At 42.9% G+C, this 22,561-nt stretch overlaps 1 pseudogene; it reads left to right on the forward strand.

Moving 5' to 3' along the window:
• Window positions 1-593: 593 nt before the first annotated feature.
• LOC118995753 (uncharacterized protein C1orf146-like) lies at window positions 594-1,351 on the forward strand (annotated as a pseudogene).
• Window positions 1,352-22,561: the final 21,210 nt, after the last annotated feature.

The raw sequence follows: 22,561 nt of genomic DNA on the forward strand, positions 1-22,561 counted from the left end.
AATTTCCATCTCTAATGATTGAATGTTCTATTTTAGAGACACTACGTCTATGAATTATTCAGTTTCAAGGAGTTTTTAGTATCTTCTAGAAATATCTTCATTCTTTCTGTTGGATTTTCACTGGGTTTTTGTTGATACGTAATGCAATTAAACTCTGAATAGCATCCTTCCCACAAATTTCACACCAGGCTTCTTCTTTTGGAACTAGACAATAGCAAAGCAGAACAAAATTAAGTAGTCTGATAAGGAAGAAAAAATCCATTTTCAGTTTATATTTTATTAGCAGTGATTTGTCAATCAGATGATGTATTACAATTATCCAAGATAAACAAAGAAAGAATAAGTAGTTTTATGAAAATCTTCATTTGTTTTAAGCACTTCCCTGAGGAATTATGCAAAAAACTAAAATTCTAGCTGACTTCAGCAATAGAGCAGAGATGTAGACCTTTGAGAAAGAAGATAACTACCAAGAAGCTTCTTGTTGTTTATGGAAGGTTCTGGAAGGTTGGGGGCAGCTGAGCTGCACCAGAGACCTGCTGATCAGACTTTAGAAGTGATACCTTTAAAAGCTGGGTTGATCCAAAGACAGAAAGATGGTTGAAAATGCTGTAAAAGAAAAAATAAAATAGACAACCATCATAGTTCATCTCTTAAGAGTTGTGAAGTTGCAACTACCCTAGAAAATTGAAGCCATGGTTTCTGTATTTAGATTCAGTAGAAAATGGATCAATTATGTTTCCTCTTATTGGAGTTCAATTTGTATTGAAACATGCTAAAGAATTTGTTATGTCAACCAAAGAAATACTTCTAATCAAAATTGAGATATTTATTAACAATTCGCCAAAATAGTGTTTTGGGCCCCGGCTGGTGTGACTTAGTGGACTGAGTGCTGGCTTGAGAACCAAAGGGTCTCCAGTTTGATTCTCAGTCAGGGCACATGTCTGGGTTAAGGGCCAGGCCCCCAGTGGGGGTATGTGAAAGGCAACCACTCACTGATGTATCCCTCCATCGCTTTCTCTGTCTCTTCCCCTCTCTCAAAAAATAAATAAATAAAAAAATTTTAAAAATAGTTTTTTGGTTTTATCTGCTGCCCACTATTGGCCTGAGAAATGGAAACTTGATGTTTAGAATTCAACAGAGATTCTGGGGTAGTAGCTTATAGATATCTCCAGTATACAACATAGTAAATGCTATTAATTTAATGTGCACCATAGCTAAGATCACCTTCAAACCACAGATAGATAGCATCTGCTCTAAAATGATAACAACTAAAGCTGATATCATCGAGCAAAGTCCTGTTTGGAAAACACTTCAAAAAATAAAACCGAGTGATTCATTTTACCTAAATTAGAGTATCAATTATAAATGTTCTTTTGGAAGAATGTTAAAATAATTAGGCCAGTTGAATTATACTGTTCCAATATATATTTACCTTAAACATTAAAAAAATTAACATTATAAAATATATACAATGTTAAAAATCAATTAATTAAAACAGAGCCTAACAGCCATTTCTAATCAGGGGCCTCTCACTCAAGCCCCACTTCAGGGAGAAGCCTGTACTGAACTGCCTGCCTGCACCACGTTCCTGCCATCTGAGCCAATCATTATAAAGGAGTTTCTGGAATCCTATTTCAACCAATAGGGCTTGGGCTTTCCCAATCCAATTGGAACTCACCTCATTAGCATGTTCACTGACCAAACAGAATGGCCCCATTCCAACCAATCAGGACAGTTTTGGAGGGGGGGGGGGCGCCCAAACTGTGGGGATTTGGATTCCTTATTTGCAACGAGGAAACACCAACCAGGGAATAGGAATGGGGACTTCTCTCTTTATAAGTCAGCTCCCCTCTGCCTCAGAAAGTGCACTTTCTCTTTCCACTGAACAGTGAAGGTGCATTTCCACATCTGGCTATAAAACACCAAAGATATTCCATCTGACCAAAGCAGAGCAGGCAGGTGAAGTTGACCAGAGTGGAGCCTTGCCTGAGGGCCGCCTCACTCCAGGGCCACCTCACAGCCATGCTGGTCCACCACACGCTGTCTCATAATTGAGATGTGATCTACTGAGCTGTTCCACAACTGTCATGTACCACAGCTGTGCAGTAGCACAGCTGAGCTGTTGGCATTGAATTGGCACCAACAACCATCAGTTGACAAATCTATCCAAAGTTTCCAGAAAAGGTGGTAGATATATGAAGTTTTAATCTTGCTATGAATGTCCTTATGGATGTCTCCTTATGCACATGCGCAAAAGTTGTTGCAAGGGTACCTTCTAGTAGAATTGCCAGGTTACAGGATATGTGAATGTTCAACTATGAAGATATAACCAAACTGAGTCAAAAGTGGCTATAATATATTTATTGTCCCACCAGCAGTGAGTTTCCATTGTTCTTTGAGACTTGAGATTATAAAACTTAATTTCAGCTAATTTAGTGGGGTTTATGTGGTATTTCATTATAGTCTTGACTTGCATTCCCTTAACTACTAATGAAGTTGAGCAATTGTTCATGTTTATTCACCATTTATGTTTCTTCTACCTGTGAAATATGTTTTTATGTGTTGGGGAAGTTTTTCCATTGGCTGTTTGTCTTTTTCTGCTTTTTTAATAGGCATAATCTGAACACTACTTTCTTTGTTACCTATACGTGTTACAAATATCTTCTCTCAGTTTGCAGATTGCTTTTGCATTTTCTTGTTGGTGTCTCTGGATCAACAGAAATTCTTAATTTTAACCTAGTAAGATATATCAGTCTTTCTGATTAGAGCTTTTGTGTCTGGTTTAAGTCCTTCTCCCTTATGCAGATATCTAAAAAAAGATGGACTCTAAGAAGAAAGATGAAAGCATAGATAAACATGGCTTGCCTCTTCACACAACCACAGCAAAAATTACAACTAAACTACAAAACAGTTATTACCCAGAATCATGAGAAAATCAAGCTGTATGGAAGTCCAACAAGCAAGGAATTCAAGAAATCACTCCCATCCAGAGAAGTAAAAGGGGTGAGACACAGAGATGCAGAATGGGTGGTTCAACACCTGTGTGTAGAGGACAAAAATCTGGAGGGATACCTCAGGAGCCGGGGGTCCCAGCCCCACACTAGAGCACTCAGCCCAGGGTTCCAGTGCCAGGAAGGTAAGTCCCCATGACTTCTGGCTGTAAAAACCAGTGGGGGCTGGGGCAGTGGAAGAAACTTTGGAATTCTCAGGCATCTCCTCTTAAAGGGCCTGCAACAGACTTCAGACTTCTTCAGACTCACTCCCTCTTGACTCTGACACCAGGGAAGCAGCTAGAAGGACAACAGTGCATGTGGGGAGAAACTAAAGTGTCTGGCATCAGGGCAAGTGCTGGGGGGCAGCTTCCTTCTGAACAAAACTCCAGAGGCGAGGCAGTGGCCATTGTCCTTTTTCTGAGCCCTCTGCCCCACAAAGCCTCAGAGTGGCAACACTATATCTGAGACTCCACCAACCTGTTTCACACAGGTTGCCCCACCCTGGTGATTACCTAAAGCTCCACCCCATCCAACTTATGGCTGTTCTTTTCTACAATAGGCCACACTACTAAAACAGGGAGTCAAAGCAGTTCCCCTAACACATAAAAACAAACACAGGGAGGTTGCTAAAATGAGGAGACAAAGAAATATAGCCCAGATGAAAGAACAGAACAAATCTCCAGGAAAAGAACTAAATAAAATGGAGATAAGCAATCTATCAGATGCAGAGTTCAAAACACTGGTTATTAGGATGCTCCAGGAACTCATTGGATATTTCAACAACATTAAAAAAAGACCAGGGCAGGAAGTGAGGTTATACTAATGAATAAATGAAAAAGTTACAGGGAATCAATAGAAATGGATGGAGCTCAGAATCAAATCAATAATTTGAAACATAAAGAAGAAAAAATATTCAATGGGAACAGTAAGAAGAAAAAAGAATTTTAAAAGTCACGATAGGGTAAGGAGCCTCTGGGACAATTTCAAATGTACCAACATTCGGATCACAGGTGTACCAGAAGGGGAAGAGAAAGAGCAAGAAATTGGAAACTATTTGAAAAAATAATGAAAGAATTCTTTAATTTGGTGAGGAAAATAAACATAAAAGTCCAGGAAGCACAAAGAGACCCAAATAAGGTGTACATGAAGAGGACCACTCCAAGACACATCATAACTAAAATGCCAAAGGTTAAAGATAAAACAAAGGTTAAAGGTTTGGAACTCCTTTAGAATAGAACAGATAAAGTTCTTTCCAGACAAGGTAAAGCTAAAGGAGTTTATCATCACCAAATCATTATTACATGAAATTTAAAGGGACTTATTTATGAAAAAGAAGAAGATCAAAACTATAAACAGTAAAATGGCAATAAATTCACAACTATCAATAATTGAAGCTAAAAAAAACAAACAAGACAAACAACCAGAACAGGAACAGAATCATAGATATGGAGATCATTTGGAGGTTTAACAGTTGGAAGGAGAAGGAAGGAAAATAAGGAAAAATGTGCAGGGATTAAGAAATATGAATTGTGCAGCATAGATGGGGATGTTAAGAACAACGTAGGAAATGGAGTAACCAAAGGACTTTTAAGTATGACCCATGGACATAAACTAAGGGGCAGGGGGAATGCTGGTGGGAATGGGAGGTGTGGGGGCCCGCCAGGCCTTAAGGGGACCAAGGACAGAGTTCTCCACTGTGAAAATGGTGGATGAACTTGGTTTCTGGTCCCTGGAGCTGGCGGGTACCTTGACACTTTCCTAACCTTTTAGTTCCCAGCCTTGAAGGACACAACAAGGCTCTGGCGCAGGTGTCATGTTCCCAGATGGTTATGAGAACTTCTTGCCCTTTTGATAGCTTAAGGGAGTGCTCGAACTCTGAGAAACAACATTGTTTCTAGTTCCCTGCCGTCTTGCTTTAGGCATTAACAGTTTCTATTTAAGACAGCTGTTGCTTGAATAAAGACGCCATATGCCAGCAGAGCTATGGTCCTCTCCATTTTTTAAGTCCCTCGCCTTCACCTCGTGACCACGCTTGCTGCAGCGGGCTGCAGCAGGGAGGTACTGGGTAGAAAGGGACAAAGAGGGAAAACTTGGGACAACTGTAATAGTATAATCAGTAAAATATATTTAAAAAGATAGTCTCTTATTTATAAATGTTTAAAGATCTTCCTCTTACACATGTAAGTGTTTAATCCTTCTGCAACTAAGTATCATAAGCCCACTTGTAAGGACTGATTCACATGTGGAAATGACATCCACATATTCCTTCCAGGAAAACCTGCCCCATGTGTTCTCTATGGCATTTGAACCCTTCCTCTTACACCTATTTTGAGTTTGTCACTTCCTTGTAGGCCGAGGACAATGTAAACACGGAGACCCCTACAGTCATAGTTACTTCAGCCCAACTGCTAGAGTCAATTAGTTTCTAAATCTCAAATCCAAAGGTCTGATAAGGGCAATAAAATACTTTCTGAACATAAAAGGAAATATATCCCTCAGGGTTGAGTAAAATCCTCCCAAAACTGTACTTTTAAGCATCCATATTATGTGACTGCATTTTTATAACCATTAAAGAAACTTTTTATGAAAACAATTCTGGCTACTCTTATTAAATCAAATAACACAAAACAGTATTTAGTGATGCTGAATTTTAAAGCAACTACAACAGCTACAAGCCAGCTCTGTGGTCAAATCCACATCTTAATGGCAGGAACTTGACCAAAGGAAGCCAGCAGGAAGTCAGCAAGAAGCTAACACTGACATACTGCTCTATTTCCAAAATGACTGAGCACTTCACAGAAGCAGTTGGGAAAAAGTAAAAGCAATTTGCCTTCTGAGATAACCAAAATTAGCAGGGTCAGCCTAACTGTTTTGGGTCTCCAAGTCATTAAACTATCAAATATCCTATAAATCTGGAATTCTGAACAAAAACAATTTTGTTCCTGATTTTGCTTTGCTGACACCTGAGAATATGTCTTGGTTTTTATGACCATAATCATGTAGGGAAGTTGTCTGCTGCCACCGTTACGCACCAATATGAAGTTAGAAATCTAGTGAACTTTATGGCTAATTTGATTAAATACTAGGCAGGTTCTCTCTTTGGGCAGTGAGTCCTTCTGAAGTCTGACTTTCTTGTTCTGTTTTCTACTACTTCCACTTTCAAAATCCTCTGTCTAAGTCCTCCTTTGCCCGAAGAAGTAAATACCAGTAAAAGTAACTACATAGGTAAATACAAAAGCCCGCATTATTGTAGTTTTGATTTGGAACTCCTTGGTTTTTTAAAAAATATGATTTAAAAGACAAACGTATAAACAAAACTATGTATCTATGGTGATCAGCGCACAATGTCGAAAGATGTAATTTGTAACAATAACAACATAAAAGAAGGACATAACAACATACATGGAGTTATTCGTGAACAAAGTTTTATATGCTATTAAAACAGTATAAATTCAAACTAGATTGTTAAAAAAACATTCATTGTAATCCCTGGGATAATCACTAAGAAAATAACTAAAACATATAAGTTGAAGGAAATGAGAAAACAGTACAATGGGAAAAAGTTAAACGCAAAGAAGGCATAAATGAGGCATTAAGAAACAAAAATGGTGTAAGACATATACAAAGAAAATAGCAAAATGGACACATCATGTTCTTCCTTGGGAATAATTGCATTATGTGAAACTGCATTATAAACTCTTCAAAGGGAAAGTAGAGATTTCCATAACAGATTTAAAAACATGATCCAACTTTATGCTGACGATAAGAGATACAGTTTAGAGCCAAACACACAAATAGGTTGTAAGTAAAGTGACAAAAAATATTCTATTGTAAATAATGAAAGAAATCTGGGTAGCCCTGTCTGGTGTGGATCAGTGGGCTGGGCACCATTCCAAAGGCTGGAAGGTCATGGGTTCAGTTCCTAGTCGGGGCACATGCCTGGGTTGTGGGTCAGGTCAGTGACCGGGGGCACGTGAGAGGGCACATTGGTGTTTCTTTCCCTCTGTTTCTCCCTGCTTCCCCATCTCTCTAAAAAATAAATAAATAAAAGAAACCTGGTGCCTATACTAATATTAGATAAAATAGCCTTTAAGAAAAATATTGTTACAAGAAACAAAGACATTATACACCGTATTTTAAAAAGGATCACACCATCAGGAAACTATAACAATCATATCAAATAAAAGAGCTACAAATAAAAGAACTTCAACATATACAAGGAGCTCTAGATATAAAATCTAATAAAAGACCTAATAAAATAACTCCAAAATATATAAAGCACCTAGTAAAAACATCTACTATAAAAGCATACAAAGCAAAGTATACAAAGTATACAAAACAAAAACAAACAAAATTAAAAGTAGAAGTAAACAATGCTACAATTATAGTTGGAGATTTCAATACACTATTTTTAGTAATGGATAGACCAACTAGACAAAGGACCACCATGGAAAAAGAGGACCTGAACAACACTATAAACCAACTAAAACTAACTGAAATATGCAGAACACTCCAGAATAGACTATATATTAAATCACTAAATAAGTCTTAATTTAAAAAGATTAAAATCAAACAAAATACCTGCTTATCTGGTCATAATGGACTGAAACTAGAAATCAATTAACAGAAGAAAATATGGAGAATTAAAAAATACATGGAAACTAAATAATATATTGTTGTAGACCGCTCTGCCTGGTTTTAGGAATTGTATCTCGACCCCTTGTGGCTAACGGTGAGGGACGACCTTTGGAATACATGCCACAGGAGACAAAGCTTGTCTCTGGGAGCAAACTCTGCCTCAGTTTCCTCTCCCTGCTCCCAAAGCTTGGCTGGAAATCAATGACGGGTAAGAAGACCCCTCACAGCGGGGGGCAACCCAAGCCAGACTCATCACTTGGGAGGCCTTCATGGAAGGACTCAGGGGGCTGCAACAAAGAACAATAGACTCTCACCCCCCAGCTTTGTCAAAGCCTGAGTCCCCATGTTCTCTGGGAGAAGTGCTTCCTGGCTCTAATCCCCTTAAGCCTGAATACCTACTGGGGAGAGGTGCAGCTCCTTGCCTTGCTAGAGCGTGTCCTGGGGAAAAATCTGGCAGCACAAAGACTTCCTGGTAAACCTGTGAAATCTGCTCTGCTAAGAGGGCTTTCATTCATATGATAAGGGTCCGAGAGGAAATGAGTATGTCTCCCAAAATTTCTACAACTCTCTTCCTGACAGACACTGACTCATACTAAGCCCTCAGATTTCTTTGAAATGTTATCTACTGTTTGATCCTTGCTGCCCTGTATTCCTGTGTATTACAACCCAATAAAAGGCTATGGAGGAGAGCATTCGGGGCCTTTTTCTCCTCGGAGAAACTGGCCGCCACTGGCCTTTTTTCCCCTGAGAAACTGGCCACAGCTCACCTCTCATCCCTAACAGATCAATGTCATGTCTCGGCCATTATTCACCCTCATCAGTGGCAACTGGGGGGACTCACGAGAGAAGTCACCCCCACAATATATTTTTAAACAGTAACTGAGTCAGTAAAGGAATCACAAGAAAAGACAGTTCCAGTCAAGATGGAGGCATAGGTAGAAACCATTTGCTTCCTCGCACAACCAAAAGGAGGATAACAACCAAACTAAAATCAATAAACAACCAAAAGTGCCAGAAAATCAGACTGCATGGAACTCCGACAACCAAGGAATTAAAGAAAAAATTAACTAGAACAACCAGACCAGTAAGGCAAGGGACTGCAGACTGTGAGGGCTGACTGAGAAAAACCACCCTGAGGCAGTGGACCAGGTGGGCAGCACCAGCTTCTGAGAGGCAGCAGACTGCACAGGATGAGCTGGCTAAAGGTGAAACAGATTCAGAGCTGACTTTGGACAACAGTGATTGCCCTGGTGCAAGAAACTCCCAGACTCACTCAAGAGTTCACTGGAAAGTGCGATACAGAAGAGCAGGTGAGCTGCATTATTCCCTCTCTGGCCCCTCCCCCACAGGCAGTGCCCCAGTGCAGCAAAGAGGGTTGCCCTGCCCTGGTTAGTACCTAAGGCCTCGCCCCCTTACAGCTTATCAGGTGCACCAAGACAAAGAAATATGTCTCAAATGAAAGAACAGAGCAAAACCTCAGAAAGAGAACCAAGCAATGAGGAGAGTGCCAACCTATCTGATGGAGAATTTAAAGTCCTGGTAATCAAAATGTTCACAGAACTGATTGAGCTTGGTTGAAAAATAGAAAAACAAATGAAGGTAAAGCAAAATATTCGGGGAACCAACAGTGACAGGAAGGAAACCAGGACTCAAAGCAGTGATTTGGAACAAAAGGAAAAAATAAACATCCACCTGGAACAAATGAAGAAACAAGAATTCAAAAAAATGAAGAGACTCTTATAAACATCTGGGACAATCCGGAACATTCCGATATCCAAATTATAGGGGTGCCAGAAGGAGAAGAACAACAAGAAGAAATTGAAAATTTATTTGAACAAATAATGAAGAAAAACGCTCCCAATCTGGCGAAGGAAACAGACTTCCAGGAAGTGCAGAGAATCCCAAAGAAGGTGGACCGAAAGAAGAACACACCAAGGCACGTCATCACTAAGGTACTCAAGATTAAATATAAAGAGAGAATCCTGAAACAAGCAAGAGGAAAGGAGAGAGTTACCTACAAAGGAATGCCCATAAGGCTATCAAAAGAAACCTTAGAGGTAAGAAGGGGCTGGAAAGAAGTATTCAAAGTCATGAAAGGCAAAGACCTACATCCAAGATTACTCTATCCAGCAAAGCTTTCATTTAGAATGCAAGGGCAGACAGATAAAGTGCTTCCCAGATAAGGTCAAGTTAAAGGAGTTCACCATCACCAAGCCATTATTATATGAAATGTTAAAGGGACTTATCTAAGAAAAAGAAGATAAAAAACTGAACAGTAAAATGACAACAGACTCAAAACTACCAACAAATGAACCTAAAAGAAAAGGCAAAAAAACAAAACCAAAAACTAAGCAAACAACCAGAACAGGAACAGAATCAAAGAAATAGACATCACAGGCAGGGATTTCAGTGGGGAGTGGGGAGGGAGGAATAGAGATGAAAAGGTACAGGGAAGAAGGAGCATAATTAGTAGACATAAAATAGATGGGGAGAGATAAAAATGGTATAGAAAACAGAAAACTCAAAGAACTTATATGTACAACCCATGGGCATGAACTAAGTGGGGGGAATGCTGGAGGGTTGGGGGGCAGAGTGGAGGGGGATAAATGGGGGAAATTGGGAAAACTTTAGTAGCATAATCAATAAAAATACTTGCAAAAAGAAATCACAGGATAAATTACAAAACAATTTGAAATGAATGAAAATGAAAGCACAACATACCAAAATCAATGGGATGCAGCTAACCAGTGCTCAGAAGGACATTATAGCTGTAAATGAGACATTAAAAAAGAAAAAAATCTAAAATCAATAACTGTACACTTTAAGAAATCAGATATATAAAAGCAAACTAAATCCAAACCTAGGAGAAGGAAGGAAATGATTAGAGCGGAGATAAACAAAATAGAGAGCAGAAAACAATTTTTAAAAAAATAAGAAAACCAAACATTGGTTCTTTGAAAAGGTCAACAAAATTAATAAACCTTTAGCCCTGGCTGGTGTAGCTCAGTGGATTGAGCACAGGCCTGTGAACCAAACAATCGCGGTTTGATTCCCAGTCAGGGCACATGCCTGGGTTGCAGGCCAGTTCCCAGCAGGGGACACACAAGAGGCAAACATACACTGATATTTCTCACCCTTTCTCCTTCCCTTCCCCTCTAAAGATAAATAAATAAAATCTAAAAAAAATTAGTAAACCTTTAGCTAGAAGAAAGAAAGAAAGAAAGAAAGTAGGTTCAACTTACTAAAATCAGAAATAAAAGTGGGGACATCACTACTGACATTACGAAAATGAAAAGTATTGTTTTAAAAAATACTATGAACAGCCCTGGCTGGTGTAGCTCAGTGGATTGAGTGTGGGCTGCGGACCAAAGGATCACCGGTTCGATTCTCAGTCAGGGCACATGCCTGGGTTGCAGGCCAGGTCCCCCAGTGGGGGTCCCGTGAGAGGCAACCACACATTGATGTTTCTCTCCCTTTCCCCCTCCCTTCTTCTCTCTCTATCTCTCTCTCTCTAAGAATAAATAAAATAAATAAGTAATTTTAAAATATACTATGGAAAATTAAAATCCAATAAAGTATAGAACCTAGATGAAATGCACAAATTTCTAGAAATTCCCAAAGTACTGAAACTGATTCAAGGAGAAATAGAAAATATTAATAATTTGTAACAAGTGATGGTTTTAATGGTGAATTATATCACATATTTAAAGAAAAAAATGACAACAATCTTTCTCAAAGTCTTCAAAAAATATGACAGAAGGGAACACGTTCTAAACCCTTCAATGAGGACAGCATTAGCCTAATACCAAAACCAGACAAAGGTATCACAAGGAAACAAAACTACAGACTAGCAGCTTTTATGAATATAGACACAAAATTCTCAATAAAATACTAGCAAAGAGAATCCAAGCAGAACCCTGAATTTCACCCAGGACTGCAAGAGCAGTTCAACATTTGAAGATCAATCAGTAAAATACAGCACATTAATATAGTGAAAGTGGGGGGAAACACATGATTATTTCAGTTGATGAAGAAAAAGCATTGACCACAATTCAACACCCTTTCATGATAAAAGTACTCAAAAACTAAGAAGACAACTTCCTCAATACATTAAAAAGCATGTTTGAAAACCTACAGCTAACATATTTAATGGTTAAAGTCTGAAAGCTTTCCCTGTATAATCAGGAGCAAGACAAAAATGTCCACTTTCACTACTTTCTTGTCAACATTGTACTGGAGATCCTAGACAGAGCAATAAGGCAAGAAAAAAAAGGCATCCAAATAGGCAAACAGCAAGCAAAGCTACTCATAGATGATATGATCTTTTTTACTGTATCTTTCAAGAATTCACAAAAAATGTTTAGAGCTAATAAATGACTACTTCAGAAAAGATGCAGGATACAATGTCAACATGCAAAAAATTAAATGTATTTCTATACACTAACAATGAACAATCCCACAAGAAAGGAAACAATTTCATTTATTAAACCATCAAAAAGAATAAGATACTTAAGAATAAATTTCATCAAGGGAGTTCAAGACTTGTACACTACAAAGCTACAAAGCATTGTTGAAAGAAATAAAAGAAGGCCTAAATAAATAAAGAGATGTGTTCATAGATTGGAAGACTAAATATTTCTTTTTTAATATATATATATTATTGATTATACCATTACAGTTGTTCTATTCCCCCCTTCATTCCCCTCGACCCTGCACACCCTTTCCCCCACCATTCCCCTCCTTTAGTTTATGCCCACGTGATTCAAGTTCTTTAGATTCTGTATTTCCCCTACTATTCTTGCCCTCCCCCCTATCTGTTTTCTACCTACTGTCTATGCTATTTTCTATACCTTCCCTCTTCTCTTCCTCCCACTCCTCTGTTGCTAACCCTCCATGTGTTCTTCATTTCTATGGTTCCACTCCTGATCTAGCTGTCCTCTTGGTTTGCTTTTGTTTTAGGTGTGGTTGTTAATAACTGTGTGTTTGCTGTCCTTTCACTGTTCATATTTTTCGTCTTCTTTTTCTTAGATAAGTCCCTTTAACATTTCATATAATAAGGGCTTGGTGATGATGAACTCCTTGAACTTGACCTTATCTGAGAAGCACTTTATTTGCCCTTCTATTCTAAATGAAAGCTTTGCTGGGTAGACCAATCTTGGATGTAGGTCTTTGGATTTCATGACTTGGAAGAATTCTTTCCAGCCCCTTCTTGCCTGGAAGGTCTCTTTTGAGAAATCCACTGACAGTCTGATGTGAACTCCTTTGTAGGTGACTGTCCTGTCCCCTTATCTCTTGCTGCTTCTAGGATTCTCTCCTTTATTTTAATGTTGGCAATGTAATTATGGTGTGCCTTGGTGTGTTCCTTCTTGGGTCCAACTTCTTTGGGACTCTCTGAGCTTCCTGGATTTCCTGGAAGTCTATTTCCTTTGCCAGACTGGGAAAGTTCTCCTTTATTATTTGTTTAAATAAGTTTTCCACTCGTGGCTGTTTCTTTTCCCCTTCTGGTACCCTTATAATTTGGATGTTGGAACGCTTAAAGATGTCCTGGAGGTTCCTAAGCCTCTCCTCATTTTTTTGAATTCTTGTTACTTCACATTTTTCTGTTTGGTCATTTTTGTCTTCCTTCTGGTCCACTCCCTTGATTTGAGTCCCAGTTTCCTTTCCATCACTATTGGTTTCCTGTGCATTTCCCTTCATTTCAATTAGTTTAGCCTTCATTTGTTCCTCTAATTTGTGACTAAAATAAACCAGTTCTGTGAGCATCCTGATCACCAGTGTTTTGAACTGTGCATCTGAGAGGTTCGCTATTTCTTTTTCGCTTAGAGTTATTGGCTCTGGGGCTTTGAGTTCTTCTTGAGCCATATTTTGGACTGTTCGTGCCTGTTATGTATGAGGAGCGGAGCCCTAGGTGTTCACCAAGGCAGGGCAACTCAGTCGCTCGGTTGTGATGCTGATGCTGTATGTGGGGGCAGAGTCAAAAAGGAGGAATGGCGGTCCCCTCTGCTGCTTCCCGATGCCGGGGCCTGCTCAGTCTTTCTCACTGCTCACTTCTTCACTGGTTTATCTGCTCGTGAATGTGTGACCTCGGTCAGCCTGCCGCCTTGCGCCCTCACTGGGTACGCCCGATGCTGCCCCACGCCTGTGATCCGTCCACAGCTGCCTGGGCACCTGGGGTCCGGGGATCCTTCCTGCCTGACCCTGCTCCACTGCTGGCTCCACCCCTGTTACCAGTCCGGTTGAAGGTTCGTTGTTGTCAGACTTCTGTATAGTTCAATTTTCTGTTCTTTGGCTGCGTCTTTGTTTACTAAACCTTTGTGGTATTCAAACTAGGTTGTGGGAGAAGGCACAGTGTTTCCACCTACGCCTCCATCTTGGCAGAAGTCTCTCTAAGTCATTTTTTATTCTATTGAAGTTCTCACTGAGTTCCTTGATCATCCTTATAACCATTGTTTTGAACTCTATATCTGGTAGATTGCTTGCCTCCATTTCATTAAGTCGGGGGTCTTTATATGATTTCTCATATTCTTTAATTTTTGGCGTGTTTTTTTTGTCTCCCCATTTTGGCTGCCTCTCTGTGTTTTTTTTCTGTGTACTAAGTAGACCTTCTAGTTTTCCCAGTCTTTGCAGGGTGGTCTTGTGTAGTAGATGTTCTGTGGGACCCAGGGATATAGTCTCCCCAAGCACCTGAGCTGGGTGCTCCAGGAATGTTGTTGTGTGGGTTATGTGAACCTTTTTGTTGTAGTTGAAACTTGATTGCTATTTGTCTATCCATGGTTGAAAATGACTCTCAGGCTGGCTGACTATGAGGATCCACCCCAACCACAGTGTAGGAGCTACTGTGTGTGGGCTGACCTCACAAAGAAGAATTCGGCCTGGCAGGGTCTGGCACCTACTAAGATGTCCTTTTGGGGGTGCTGCTTATGGAGTTCATTGAGTCCTGTTCTGATATGGTCTGAAACCTGCACCAGGTGTGTGGTTCTGGGGACTCTTGGAAGGGACACTGGTGCAGATCAATGTCAGACACTGCCTGTGAACAGCCCTGGACCACCCATTTGGAGCTACAAAGTTATCCACAGTTTATGTCTGCCTCTGCAGGTCCTGGGTATGCATGGGAGGAGCCAGGCTCCTACCATGGCCATCTTTCACCAGTACCAAGTCCAGAGACGGGTCAGCAAAAATGCTCAAGACACTTTGAGACATGCCTCTGCCTGTTAGGCTCAGTCACTGAAAGGACCTCTGGCAATATGCAAGTTGTGTGTGTAGGTTCTCGGTAAGTTACAAGGTAGGGACCAGCATGGTCACCAGTGGTGTTCACAGATTCAAACTCAGCATGATTGCTGGGTCTGAGGACACTCAGCAAAAATCTCAGGGTACCCCAAGACCAGCAATCATCTTCCTGAGGCCTTTGGGCCTTTGTGGTAAGGGGGGACCTCAGTGATTCACGAGGGTGAAACTGGCAGAGTTCATTAGACTGAAACAGATTCAGATTTGGCCACATGGAGGATGGGCTCTGCACAGCAGTGGTACCGGTTGTGCATGTGAGTGAAAAGTGATTCTCACCCCAGAGCCACAAAACTCAGTCTCTTTCTGTTCATCTCTGCCATGCCCTGAATCTGCCCAGACCTCTTTCACAGCTTTCCTAGAAAGTCTGCACCATGGACCCAGGCTGGCCACAGCCAGCTCATTCTACTACAGGGCATGAGCTTGGCAGGGCGGAGCCACAAGGAGTAGGGAGGGTGGGGCTAGTGTATTCCCTTGGGCTGACATCCTATGGAGGGGAATGTTTGAGATATGAAAGGTGGCCTCTGTGGGCAATGCAGGAGATGGACTCAGCAGGGGGACCTTGGCAGCTGTCCCTCCAACCCTCTCTCTGTATAACTCCAGTCTGTTCTGAGCCAATGTCTCTCTGCTGGAGCCTGGGATGAGTTCCCACAAATGAGATGTTTATGTGCTGGCTCTTCAGGAGGGCACCTGTTTTGTTTTGTTTTTCTTTTTTTGCATACCAGAACCCTCCCTCACTTTGCAGATGGAATCCCAGCTAAGTTTTATAGCCAGATATTATGTGGACACTTCTTCCTGGCTCTGGTGCTTCAGTCTGGGAAGTTCTACAAGGGAAACTGTGCAGCTGAGATATTCCTATAGATTTTCTACCATCCCACATGGGTACAGGGCCAGCCCTTTTCGTGACTGTGTCCTTCCTATCATACTGGATATGGCTCCTTCTGTGTTCCTTGGTTATAAGACTTCTGTCCCCTTCTCTTCATTTGGGTACTCAGGTTGATTGCTCTATAATTTAGTTGTCACTTGCATTTGATCCTGGGAGCAGGTGAAGGTACCTTCCACCTACTTTACTGCCATCTCACATCCCCCGCCCTGACATCTGTGTAGCTTCTGTGGTGAGGTGTTTGTCCAGAGCTTATGCCCATTTTTGGATTGAATTGCTTGTTTTCTTATTGTTGAGGATTAAGATGATGATGATGATGATGATGACGATGTGTATGTATTTGGATACCAGTTCTGTTATCAGATCTGTGTATTAAAAACAGTTTTTCTGAGTCTGTGACTTATGTTAAAATCAGTAAGAAGACAGGCATTCATAAAAATGTCCTGTCTCCTCTCTCTTGCTTTCCCTGCCATTAGGGGCCTCTCTCCTGCCTCCAGGGAGAGCCTGGTGAACCCCATCTAGGGGACCTATGTTCTCTGCTCAGCAAGGAGGCAGTCCTATGTCTGAGCAGGCAAAATATACCTCACTGACTGTGGCCTGATGTGGCAGCCAAGTGGACTCTGCCTGACCCGGCTTCGAAGGTGATGAGGGCTCTCTCCCTATTCCCCACTGAGCAGAGCCTCCCTCACAGGAGCTGCACGTGCTGGATATGACGACTGAGGGCTGGCACAGGGCCAGGGCTCGGCTCAGGTCACTGCTGGAGGAGCTCTGTGGACTGGGTGCTGTGGCCCGCCCCGAAGACTCCAGCCTGATGTTTTAACTTCCTGGCACCTTCCATGAGGCCCACTGTGAGGTCCCTTCTGTTCACACAAGCTCAGGCGGGTCCTACTGTTGCAACTGAGATCCTGGATAGAGCACCTTCATGATGGTCCCTGTGACTGGCTGAGCCTCCTTAGATCTGCTTTGCTCACAAAGAGGAAAGGACTCTGTGCTTGGAGGGAGAGGGAGCAGACCAGAATGTGCAGGATGGCACGTTGTGTCTTGAATGTCAGGGCCAGGGTGTTTGGTTGAGTTGTGGAGCAGGATGGGGCTGCTGTGGGCTAGGAGTGGAGGGGACGTGAAGGGAAGGCAGGGTGGAGCAGGATAGAAGGGACCTTCCAGCAGGGCATGTCATTCCCAGGTACCTTCAACTTCTCTGCTCCTAGCCCCTCCTCGTCCTCCCTTTCTCCCCTAGGTCTCAGCATCCCTGCTTTCCCTAACAAGGCTCAAAGTAGACACATTTGGGTATAGGGAACCCGTGTTCCTATATCCAATAAATTTGGATATAGGGAACTTCCCCCAACACCTTAACATCATGTTTACATTATACTGTAAATCTCCACTTCTAGAGACCTGTCCTAAATAAATAAAGATTTATACTTGCAGATGTTCTCTTTAGCATGATGATGGTAATGAAAAATCAGAAATGGCTCATGTTCCATAGCAGGGGCTCCAGAAATTCTGACGTGGGGACACGGAAAATGCCAAGGAGGAAGAGGGCTGACTGGCAGTATCCACCGGGGAAATAAGGTTCTGGAAGGGCACACACTTGGAAATCCCCCCGCCTCATATCCACAGGTGCTCATGCACATGTACGCTTGTGAACATGCACAGACACACGTGCACCCATGAGTGTGGGAACACAGGCACACACGTGTGCACATGCTGACATCACACGCACATGCTGGGAGAGGAGTGGCACGGTGCACACCCTGCCAGGGCGGGCTCTGTCCCCTGGAAGGACTCTGTTCTTGACTTGGTTGTGAATTGTTTTAGAATTCATTATTGGCCTATAATAAACCTTTATTTTTCTTGTCCTAAATCCTTAAAAAAATAAAAACTAAATAATGTACTTACTTCATAGATGACTGACAAATGGATGGCACTGAACATATGACTTTATTTTTAGAATGATCAAAGTCATACATGCTTTATAAAAAAATTGGACATGGCCCTGTCTGGTGTAGCTCAGTGGATTGAGCGCAGGCTTGCAAACCAAAGCATCGCCGGTTTGATTCCCAGTCAGGGCACATGCCTGGGTTGCAGGCCATATCCCCAGTATAGGGTGCACACCTATAGAGGCAATCATACATTGATGTTTTTCACTTCCTCTCTTTCTCCCTCCCCTCCCCATCTCTCTAAAATAAATAATTAAAATCTTTTAAAAAAATAAAAATAAATTCAGACATCGCCACAAGGAGAGGAAAACAGATCTGCAAATCCCCGCCCAGAGGTGACCACCATGAAGGGCTGGCTTGGAGTCTCTCAGACTCCGCCTCTGTCCCTTTGTTTGTCCCTGCCGCACATAGACTCATTTTCACAGATGCGTGTCTACCTGTTGAAACCACATGTATGTCGTCTAGCAGGTGGGATCCTGGATGCACTCTGTCGGTGCACGTATCTCACACGAGAGGACCCCCGAGGTCTTTTTCTGTCAGCACACAGAGGCTCCTTCATCCACTTCAGCAGCTCCTCAGCTTCCCTCGTCCATGGGGCAGGATAGGTGGGTCCCATCCCCCTCTCCATGGACATTAGTGCTTTCTCCAATTCTCAGCTATTTCTTCGGTGCTCTGATGGGCAGTCTCGAAAATACATGTTTGAAAAACTGTGCAAGTACTTCTGTGGGGTAATCTTCTAGGATGAGCGCTGCCAGGTGAAGAGGAGCCCCTGTGGAACGCTGACAGGTCCTGCACACCGTTCTCCCAGAGGAGGGTCACTTCCCTTCTCCCTCCAGGGGGCACTCCTGGGCCCCACCTTTGTCCACAGGGCTGGTCGCCACCAGACCCGAAGCCTGCCAGTCTGATGGTGAGAGTGCTCTGTCCCCAGTGTTGACGGCGCATGTGTCCCCACTGGGGATGTTGGACATCTCTGCATGCAGAGGCACATGCACTGCCTCTTGTTGGAAGTGCATGTTTTTGACCTGTGTCACTTTATAAAACACTGATTTTGGAGAGTTTTCTACACACAGGGATATTAAACCCTTCTCTGGCCTTGGGTTGTGAGGAATGCTTTCCAGCTCGTGATTTGTCTTTCCAGATTTCTGCATTTTTCTTGTTTTTGTTTTGGGCACACCAAAAGCCAGGCATTGCCTGACTTGGCTTCAGGCCCTGGGGTCACACTTAGCACAGAGGTCTCTGCCCCAAGATTATACATACACTTACAAAAATGGCTTCTATTTTTAACATCTGATCGCTAATCCATCTGGAATTTTCCTTTCAAACAACGTAAATGTTATTTCAGATTAAAAAAATAAACAAGTGAAAACATGTGACCAGAGACAAAAAGACATCTATTGTAAGGTTTCATTCATGGGAAATGTCCAGAATAGGTAAAGGAGCAGAGACTGAAAGCCCATCAGGGGTGGCCAGGGGCAGAAGGAGAGGGGAGTGAGTGTTTCTGGTGCAGAGTTTCCTCTGGGAGAGACGGAACAACCTACTACTAGAGAGTGGTGATGCTTGCACAGCGTCACAAATGTACGTCCTGCTCAGGAATGACACAAATTAGAATGTAAACAACACTTGCATTTATTACTTAAAGTAAATCACACCGTAGAAAAATGAAGGATAAGAACTGAAAAAAGAAAAGATGCCCCAAACTCTCCACCTAATAAAATTTTGAAAATAAATGACTGAATCATGTCATGGAGAAAAGAAAAACATAACAATGACAGAAAATAGAAGAAAAAAGATCAAAGAGTGAGGGTAAAACGAATTCTTCTAATGGGAGATATCGGGAACCTTTCTGTGTGGCACGGCGAGCATAGTCGAGCCTCTGACTCAGAAAACCAGTAGGGAGTGAGTCAGCACATAGGACCCACACCCACAGATAGGTTCTCCCGTGGTGAATCAGGCCTGCACGGTACTTAAGCTGCTTTGGGGCTTGCTTTTTGATAAAACTCCCTCACCCTGAATTGAGGCAGCAAATGTTTACTGCATATCTTTAAAGTAACTTCCTAAAATCTGTGCTAAATCTCCCAAAGATAGAGTGTAACCAGTTCAACCACTTTTCCCTTTACATTTGCAGATATCCTTTTTCTTTGAAGTAATAAGCAATTTCTCCTTTGTTATTTGTAAAAGGTAACCACCTAAAGCAAACCTGTGCATAGTAAATGAGGACCCTCCTCTATGTAATGTGCCCAGAAAAGCAATAAAAGCCTGTCCAGGCAAGGGTCGGTACCCTCTCTCACTCAGAGAGTGGCCATGCTGTCCCCTTCTCTCCACAGGACTTCTGTAGACCGTGTGAATTTGTTCATCGCAGCCACAACAGGGACCCCACTGGATGGAGTGCACGTCAGGGAGAGAAAGAGGAATTTCAACAAGCAGCTCTGGAGCTGACCCTCATGCATCTTCCTGAGGCAGCTCTTCCTCTGAGGCAGGAGCCAGGGCAGGTTCAAGGGAGGGCTCTTCAGGGAGGGTGGTGGGGCCTCAGGCAGGTCAGGAGATGCTGCACAGGCTGGCCCTGGCTCCAGAGCTGCAGCTGGCACGGGCACTGGAGGTGGCGTGACCATGGAAGTAGACAACCCTCCAGATCCGCAGTGGCCCCCTGGTCTGCCCCTGCATCCAGCTCCTTGGAATACACCACAGATGTCGAAGCAGGAGCTGGCTCTGCCTCTTGCACTGGTGCTGGGAGAGGAGAGAAGGTTGCTCATGCACCTGCATTTCCTTGTGGTTCCCTGAGGCAGAATACAGCCACAGCCCAGGACCCACCCGAGGACCCCCTACTGATGGGCAGTCCAGAAGGTGGTTGATCTGAGGCTGGTCTTCCCTCTTGGCCAGCCTCTGTGGGTGCTCCCTGTGTGTTAGGCACCAACCCCTCCTTATAAACTCACATGCACCTCCATTCCCATCACATCTGCACCTCCCCAACCATCTCACCCTCGGGCTCTGCCTCCTTGGGCTCCTGGTCACAAGGCCCACTTTGTTTAACGTAGGTCTGGTACTCCAGGTTGGAGCTGGAAATTGTGAGCTGTTTGGGGAGCCTGGGTGGCTTCAGAGAAGGAGTCCTTCCCCCCCCCCCCCATTCAGCAGCCCTGGTTCCCCTGACCCCCAGGTGGCCACAGACACTTCAGACCTACTGAAGTGTGGTGGCATGGCACACCTGAACTTCACTGGGGGGCGACAAAGCAGGGGTCTCTGTTGACTAGCTGCTGTTCCCAGGTTGAGTTCTGCAATGACAGTGACCAGCAGCCAGTCCTGAGGTCTCAAGCCCTGGCTGGTCCTAGTTGCTGCTGCTTCTACCCCCTGGGCCTTCTGCACAAACCTCTGCTCAGGGGAAATGAGATTCATCTGCAGGTCCCAGGATAAACCTCGTGCAGAGGGCACCTCCCACACTCTATGTCTACCCAGTCAACCTTGGGGCAGTTTTAAACCCAGGGGCAATGTTAGAATTGCCGTGGCTGCCTGGTTACCAGGGTTCCAAGTTCTGTTGAGCTCTTTGGTCAGGAAATGAGGTCACTGCTTAGTGTACTGAGGTCACTGCTTTTGTGTGGAAGTACATCAGTGCTCTTGTCTGAGGAGGCACTAGGGTTAGGGACCCTGGCAGGGGATACTCGTGGAACCCAATGGCAGGAGGTGCACTGGGTTTCTTTGTTTCGGGAAACCTCCGTTTGGTTTCCGTTTTTCTGGAGTGTTATTTCTCTCATATTTTCTGTTTGTTCATGTCTGCTTTATTCACAACATCTTCCTTTGCAAGGCTCTTAGTGAATCCTCTGCTGTAACTTTGAATTGTACTTGAATTAATGGTGGCGTTTCAGCAGGCGGGCAACTGGACCATCCATGCCCACTCCTGTGCACTCCTTACAGACTTCAGTCTCAACGGTAAATTCCTAGACCAATGATTCTGCTTAGCCCGTGAAGGGTCAGCCACCCAGCTTTTGCCCGTTCATATATAACTAATGGAGGGGCATTCTCTTGGTTCGTAGGAGGATCCTTTTGGTGTGGCAACTTTTCTAGTGAAGAAGTGCAGTGGGGATAGAGTCAAGACCATCTTTAGAAAAGCAGTTATAGGTGGAATGTACTTGGGATGGGAAGTTCGTACCAAAGGAATAAATGTGCTTTGGAGAAATAAAACAATGGGAAAATGGAAGAGATTATGTGTCATAGGAGGAGGTATGGTAGCCATGGAGATGTAACTTTAGATTTCGTCTGATATGTTTTATAACTTTTTCCTGTGTGCATGCACACACTTGCACTTGATGTGACACAACTTACAGAAAACAATTTAAATTTAGAACTAGTTTAAGCTATTTCACTCTGCTTTCTTATCTGTCTTCTATCGACTATGGCTTGATTTTTATATATAATTTTTCCATAATCAAGATTTAATTATTTAAGACTGCTGTGTGTACACCAAGCCCCAAATATTTTTACTTGTCAGTACATAGGAAGGCTGCATTTCCCAGACAGATGGGCCTACGTAAGCAGGTTGTGGCCAGTGGTCCTGGGCACACTTCTATCCCTGGCACCTGGAGGCTTCGCAGCCAGTCTCCACGCTCTGCCACTCTTCCTGTCCACCGCCTTGATCCAAAAGACCCAGTGGAGGACCCCGAATCCCTGGAAGCTGGCTAAGGCATGGGATGAAAACAACCCAGGGCTTCTGGGAGCAACCCGGGACTGTTTGGGGCAGAGACAGACCGTGTCTCAGAGATTTTCATTAGATTATGAAATAAATGATGTATGTGTAATACCACTGAGGGTTTTTTGTACTTTTATTATTTTTCCCATTACCA

Source organism: Sturnira hondurensis, unplaced genomic scaffold (genome assembly GCF_014824575.4).
Source record: "Sturnira hondurensis isolate 20B ecotype Veracruz unplaced genomic scaffold, ASM1482457v3 Scaffold0010428, whole genome shotgun sequence".
Classification (NCBI taxonomy): Eukaryota; Metazoa; Chordata; class Mammalia; order Chiroptera; family Phyllostomidae; genus Sturnira; species Sturnira hondurensis.